The sequence below is a fragment of the Vespa crabro genome, chromosome 9, assembly GCF_910589235.1.
Source record: "Vespa crabro chromosome 9, iyVesCrab1.2, whole genome shotgun sequence".
Taxonomy (NCBI): Eukaryota; Metazoa; Arthropoda; class Insecta; order Hymenoptera; family Vespidae; genus Vespa; species Vespa crabro.
In genome coordinates this window covers 4005826-4012700 of record NC_060963.1, presented here as the reverse complement: position 1 = coordinate 4012700, position 6875 = coordinate 4005826, and the positions used below count along the sequence as shown (strand labels likewise).

The 6875-nt window shown below is 36.1% G+C and overlaps 1 long non-coding RNA gene across 1 annotated transcript; it reads right to left on the bottom strand.

The window, feature by feature from the left end:
* Positions 1 to 1477: 1477 nt before the first annotated feature.
* On the bottom strand, positions 1478 to 5402 carry LOC124426506. The gene is made up of 2 exons (XR_006942756.1): positions 4012 to 5402; positions 1478 to 2706 (listed from the first exon to the last, which is right to left on the bottom strand). It is a non-coding gene; the product is annotated as an uncharacterized LOC124426506 (long non-coding RNA).
* Positions 5403 to 6875: the final 1473 nt, after the last annotated feature.

Below are 6875 nucleotides of genomic sequence, written 5' to 3'. Positions count from 1 at the left end.
CTCGACCCAATCACCCCTTTACCCGACCCTCTTCGCTAGTCAGCCCGCCTTTCTCCATCTCTCCATACCTTGTAAGTTTCGTTGGGAAAAGGAAGAGTTGGAATGGTTTGGGTAGCAACAGAAGGGAGAGAAACGACGGCTGTTTCACCCTTTGCCTCGGCAGCCTTCGTCTAACGAGTGTTTGGCAAGAACTTTGACCGGGCAGCCATACATCAGTACGTCTTCCATGTTAACGGGATATACACGTACACGTATGTATATATATATATATATATATATATATATATATATATATATATATATATGTATAATACAGTAGAGACATATACTTGAAGCTATATTCGTATAGTTATACTCGTAATCCATGGAAAATCGACCGCACTCAGCTGGACAATCGTAAATTGCCAGGGCCGTCGACGTACTTGCTACTTAAGTAATGAGCAAAACTTCATCCACGATGAGTCAGATGAGAAGCGATCGTGCACTTACGCAAATTAACGATGCTAATTAAAAGAAAAAAGAAAAGAGCAAAAAAAAGAAAAAGAAAGGAAAAAGGAAAAAAAAGAGAACAGGAAAAGAAAGAAAGAAAGAAAGAAAGAAAAAAGCAAGCAACTTGTTCGACGTATAAAAAAAAAAAAAGAAAAAAAAAAGGCAAAAAAGAAATCTAGTTTTAAGGAAAACGAACGAAGGATGATGTGGAGACTAGTGAAAAGAAAAATTGAGAAAAGACGTGACCTTAGATACGCTATTTTCTTGATGGAAGGATCGCGTACGGTGCAGCTGTCCGCATAGTTTCGCGTGAGTGAGTGAGTGAGTGAGTGAGTGAATGAGAGAGTGAGTGAGAGAGAGAGAGAGAAAGAGAGAGAGAGAGAGAAGGAGAGATGGAGAGAGTGAGGTGGAATGTGGAATACGACCGACAGGTGCATCGATGCGATGCAATGCGCGTGCAGAGGCACGCAAAGCGTATTGTCGTTACATCGGAAAGCTGCTCACGCACGCGATGGGATAATATTGTCTTTATGGGGAGCAAACCGTCTGCTAAAATTACACCTTAGCTCTTGTATGTTTTAGAGAGAAAAAGAAAGAGGAAAAGAGGGAGGTAAAGAGAAAGAGAGAGAGAGAGAGAGAGAGAGAGAGAGAGAAAGAGAGAGATGAAAAAGCAAAAACGTGCAAGTACAACAGAGAAAGAGAGAAAGAGAGAAAGAGGAAGAGAAAAAGGGAGAGAAAGAGAGGGAGAGAGAGAGAGAAAGTGATAAAGAAAGAGAGTTCATTATTTCACAATAAAATAACAGCTTGCATGTAATGTAAACAGAAAAAAGTGTTCGATCGTTAAACTTAATATTTTTACATGTTTAATAATATCTTTTAATTTTTATTTTGTCCTTTTTTTTCTGATGGAAAGTATTTAAAAAAATGTGTTTACTTCGTCCAAGGTTATTAATGTAGGTCAAAACAAATAGGAAATAAATATAAGATCTTTTTTGAGTTTCCTAAAAATTTATTTGATCACATATAAAAGTAAAGTTTCACACGACTCCGATAAAACGTTCGAAAATCATTGGTACGGTTCGAGCGAAATCCTAATTAGCGTTATACAATTCAATTGGATAGGTACTTTTTTTTTCTTTTTCTTTTTTTCTTTTTTTTTCTTTTTTTCTTTTTTTTTCAATTAGTCGAATCATACACGGGCGAATCATTGACATTACTCCCGGAGAAACACGTTTATACTTATACAATTATATTGTCCAATTTATCGATGCTCTCATTTTCAAATGTAACACAAACAACGCAGATATGCGATGTGGCGTAAAAGTAATTGGATTAATTTTGTTAAAGGCGACAATGAATTTAGTCGGATTTTCTATAGTATTTAATGTACGTTGATTTATTATGATATTAATTACTGACTGTTGTTTATTTATACCTAACGTTTACGGTAAATTAAACAACGTTTCCTAACAGAATTCTGTCCTTTTAGAAACATTCGCATACGCGTAAATGTTTATTTATTTTCGTAAAAATGAAAATCCTGGAATTATAAAAAGTTTACGGTAAAATTTTATACGTTATAAATCTCGCATTACTTTTATGCTACACCACGTATTACATTTAAACTAACCTGGCAAGTATATCTATGAAAAAGAAATAAAAAAAAAAATAAAAAATAAAAAATATATGAAGTAAAATGAAAGACATATTCCTTCTGGTACACTCCTTTACTTTGATAAAAAGTTTCTTTATAATTTGAGAAAGAGAGAGAGAGAGAGAGAGAGAGAGAGCAAAAAAAAAGACAAAAGGAAAAGAAAGATGAGAAGCATAAGAGAAAAGCAACCAAGTTATAACACAATAAGGAACTGTCTTTCTGCTTATATCCTTTTGTTTCCTACGTAACTACCAAATATTATATATCTAATATCACCACGAATCACACCTCCGATCAATTTGTTAGTCCGTGGGATAAAGATCGTTCTACCTTCGTCACGGTCACTCATTTATCACCGATTTCTTAACGTCACATTAGCGTTCGTAAGAGATTTTTCTTTTCCTTTCTTTTTAATTTTTTATTATATATATATATATATATATATATATATATATATATATATATATATTTTATACGCTTTTGAAATAAAATCGTGTAGGATACACGACGAGCATATTCAGTTTCCAAAGAATCGTAGATCTCGTAGACGTCCTCGAGTTAGCCTGAAACAAACGAGACGAGATCGATAATAATTTTATTCATTATTTTCCTTTCCTTCCTTCTTTTTTTTCCAATTCTATTTATTCTTTCGAATTCCTCGTTAGAGATAAAAAAAAAAAAAACAAAGAAAAAAAAGCAAGAAAGAAAGAAAATTTAAATTCGTAATACGTAACCGATGTACAGATAAAAATATATATGATCTCGAAAGCGAGAACGTATAAACAAGAAGGATTCGTTATCGTTTCCCGTCTCGAATAGAGAGAATTTATCCAGATTTATTCGAAACGCATAATGCATAATGGACGACCTACTTTTCCATCCTTCGATCTCTAACCGAAGCGAGCTTATAGCGAAGCACATTCTAGCGAGATAGAAGCAGATGGATAGATGGGATAGATAGATAGATCGATAGATGGATAGATAGATAGATGGATAGATAGATAGATGGATAGATAGATATATAGATAGATAGATAGATAAATAGAGGCCCAAGCAAGACCTGGGTGCTTTTAAAGTTTGCAAAGCTCTTCGACCTTTTCAAGGCGGATCAAATGTGGGAGTGCGCGACGATCGGACAAATAAAAAGCTCGCCCGGAGCTTGTGCGAAAATGCGAAGTTCTCGTTGGTAATGGTTCCGGATAACGACGTTTCCCTGCACTCTTGATCGAAATAGGAGCTTGAGTTTGCGAGGAGAAGTAGGAATCCCTTCTTCAAAGTGTGCACGCCAGCCACGCTATCGTAGGTCGAAAGCAAAGCGAGGCGAAGCTTTCGAAGTCCCTTCTAGGTTCCTTCCTTCGAGGTTACGGCGTACCAAAGCCTTCGTTACCTACCACCACTATAGCTACTCGATTCACTATAGGACTCCAAAAGCACACGCGGAAGCGTCTTGCGGCTGAGAATGCAATTTCTAGCCTCGACTAAGGCTAAGTACCATCTTATACTATCTTATACTACTGAGTACTATGTATCTACACGCATAACTGACGCATAGCTTTTACGAGATATCTTGCAGAATATTAGGGTGTAATTATTTGTAAAATGCAATTTTAAATGGAACGTAAAATGCAATGAAACTTAAAACGATAGGTATTATTGTTATTATTAAAGTTTCTACTTTTTTTTATCATTTTTCTTTTGTTCTTTTTTTTCTTTCCTTTCACGAAATCTTTATATATATATAACTATATACTATTTAGTTTTTACATGGGTATCTTGAAAAAATTGTACACGAATCGAAAACGAATCCCGTTTGAAGGATACAGCATAGGCACATAAATTATGGAACAAGGGCAAAATAGAGTATGTACCTCGGGAAAATTCAATGACGAAGAATGGGGATGAAGTGAACTTTCGCACCGTATCCCGGCCATTGTTTTAACGCACAGCGGTTTCCCTTCCGCCACGGGTTTCCACTAAATTACGTTCATAATTTTGCTGGTATTTCGTTAATTCCTGGCTATCTTGAAATATTCAATGAGGATCTCGAGTTATAATCGTGCATGATGAGGATGATGATGACGATAATTAGATAAAAAAAAATGTGTTTGGATTCGTATGTAATAAAATTGATCGAAATAAGAAATAGAGAGATAAGGAAAAAGAAATAGAGGGAAAGACAGAGAGAGACAGAGATAAGATAAAAACTAGAGAAAGAGTGGAAGAGAGAGAGAGAGAGAGTGAGAGAGAGAGAAAAAGAGTGAGTTGCTTTGAAAAGGCTTCTGATGCTTTCAAAAACGAGTTAATCCGATTCGTGTGCAACCGGATGGACTTTTTCACATCGTTTTTGAGTAAAAATGTAAGAGTTGAAAGTCTTAGAAGAAGGAACGAAACGACGTCAAAAGAACAAAAAGCTAAAAATCTAGAATATCGTGTAGGCGTGTGAATTTAGTTAGTAATGTGTGTGTATGTACATATATATATATATATATATATAAATATAATAATGGTATGTTAAAATTTATACAACATTTATATGAATCAGATCAAAAGCGGAATCATGAGTGCGATATCAAAAACTAGAATATATACGATGATAACTTTCTCCCTTGATTCATAAATTTTTATGACTTTTCGAGTCATTTCGAGGAAGAAAATGAAGTGTGCTTGGACTAATAAATGAACTGTTTTATCCACATGTGCAAGCGCGTCCCGCGATGTCGCGTAAACGAATGCAAAACGAATTAACAAGCAACTGTCGCCCCTCATTATCTTTCTCTCTCTCTCTTTCTCTCTCTCTCTCTTCTCTATCCTTTCTCTATTCATAAAAATGATAAAAAATGAAGTACATCTGTTCTAGAAATAATTCGACAACCTGATTCGAATCCAACTCCTCGTATAATCAAATTTTCTTAAATTTTCTGCTTCAATGGAGACGTCCATAAAATACGAACGTATGTACATTTGTGTTTAGAATATCAACGAAATAATAACGTCAATGAATGAATAAGTTAACACGTTGGAATATCGGAAACGTCGGTGATATGGTAATAATTCGAGTAATAAAAATAAAGAAAGAGAGAGAGAGAGAGAGAGGACAATAATATGAAGGGAATAAAATTGCAAAAAATGCTTGTTTACCTAAGAAAAATAAATGAAAAATAAATGAAAAAAAAAGATAGAAAACAAAAAAAAAAAATAAGAAGAAAAAAAATATAACGACGGTGTAGTAGCGTATTCTTCCTTCCTCAGGTTCTGCTTCTGGCGATGCAAGGGGCACAAAGGAAAGCAAGTATAAGGCTTCCTCCAAGGATCAGGACGATCATAAATAATGTCGTCCTCGTGGTCGACATAACGCGTCCCGGTACGAGTCTCTTTATCGCCGGCAACTCCGCGACTTCCTTCGGTGTTAGACCCAATCTTTTTGCCTTTGCTATCAGATATCTCAGGCGTCGTGATGCCTTCTCGCAGGACATTCTTGTCGTCCTTTCTTCACCGGCCGACGAGTTGTCTAACGATCCCATAACGCTCCCGAGGCTCCAACGTTAAGACTCGTGCTCATAATAACGATTTTACTGCGAACATTCAAAGTATTCCCGATTATTTTTATGTTTTAATCGACATTTTTTAATCGCGATGACGATCATTTCTGTTTCTATTCCTTTTCGTTTCTTTCTTTTTTCTTTCTTTAGTATTAGCTTGAAACATGAAACCTTTTGAAAATTTTCCCGTTTGCTCGTAAGTCTGGATGGAGGGGGGAGGAGAGGGGAGGGAAAGGAGAGGGTTAGGCCCTTTTCGCAAAAAATTTATCGACATAAATTCATATTCATTGGAAGTAATTAGTTACAATTATTAATTGTTAATTAAAATCGTATCGAATTATCGCGATTGAAAAGATACGTCCGTTAGACAAACAATATTGGCACTTCGTTCTTCCAATTATCATTTCTTTCGGTTTCGTGGATATGCGTGTCGATATCTACACGAAATTCCTCTTAAATTTACTTCGACGTTACTCGAACGTACGGGAACCTGAGAAAATTGTAATTGCCCGTTTCCATGAATAATTCAACGAGAATTCGAGAGCGAAGAGAATTCGAGAGCGAAGAGAATTCAAGAGAGAGAGAGAGAGAGAGAGAGAGAGAGAGAAAGAGAAAGAAAGAGAAAGAGACTTTCGTATGCGAACTTTCAGACTGCAGCTGTACGCGCATTAAAACCTTCGCCAGCAGAAATGAATTAAGTTTTGTCTTTGAGGCCGCCCTATCCGTGTAGTCGGAGGATTACATCGTCGGTAGTGTTCTTATACCAGGAAATTACCGTGAATTATATCTAGTACCATTACCGTTACCACCCGCGCTTAGACTGGACTTTCACGTTTGCTACCTGTTCGTTTTACCATTCTCTTTCTTCCTTTTGGTTCACGACGGCAAAACTTTAAATTACACTTACGGCTACCTCATAAAGTGCGTCCTTTATGGGACACATGAAAGGGCGTTCTCTTTTTCGTAAGAGGAAAAACGAGCGAGCAATAAGTTAGAGATAATTGCAATTTAATATTGTTCGATTTTCGAGAAATTATTGATATAAGTAAGTACGAGTCAATGTATACAATGTGTCAAATAGTACAAGTCAATGTAGGTAATACAAGTCCACGCAAAGTAGTATGTGTCAATGTAAGGTGGTGCGTGTCAACGCGAAGTGGTACGAATCAATGAAAAGTGGTACGAGTCGACGA